This window comes from Rhagoletis pomonella, unplaced genomic scaffold (genome assembly GCF_013731165.1).
Source record: "Rhagoletis pomonella isolate Grant_MI unplaced genomic scaffold, Rhpom_1.0 Rhpom_scaffold_00002, whole genome shotgun sequence".
Lineage (NCBI taxonomy): Eukaryota > Metazoa > Arthropoda > Insecta > Diptera > Tephritidae > Rhagoletis > Rhagoletis pomonella.
Window position 1 is genome coordinate 9,394,761 of NW_023458556.1, and position 352 is coordinate 9,395,112.

Genomic DNA, 352 nt, shown 5'->3' on the forward strand with positions numbered 1-352 from the left:
AAACTTTTAGCGCTTTGAGTGACCTCAAAATATTTTTTGATTTCAAAAAAAAAAAAAATAGATGTATACTTTTTACGATGTAGAATAACCCGGGGGGTGAGAGCATTAAAATTCCGACGTTACTTTTTTGGGCCACCCTAATGCACACCCGTATTGCCTTGCCTCTGATTATTCATCTTTATTTCAAGGTTTTGCCTCTAAACACAACTGATGACTGTCTTCTGCGCCACTTAATAGGTTGCGAGCCATATAAGATGGAGGGGTTGCCGACATCCATTCAACGTGCCTCGAGCGTCACTTAGATTTTGCGAGCGCTTCTGGTTCAGGCGGTCCGAAATCTGTGCTGTGCCGT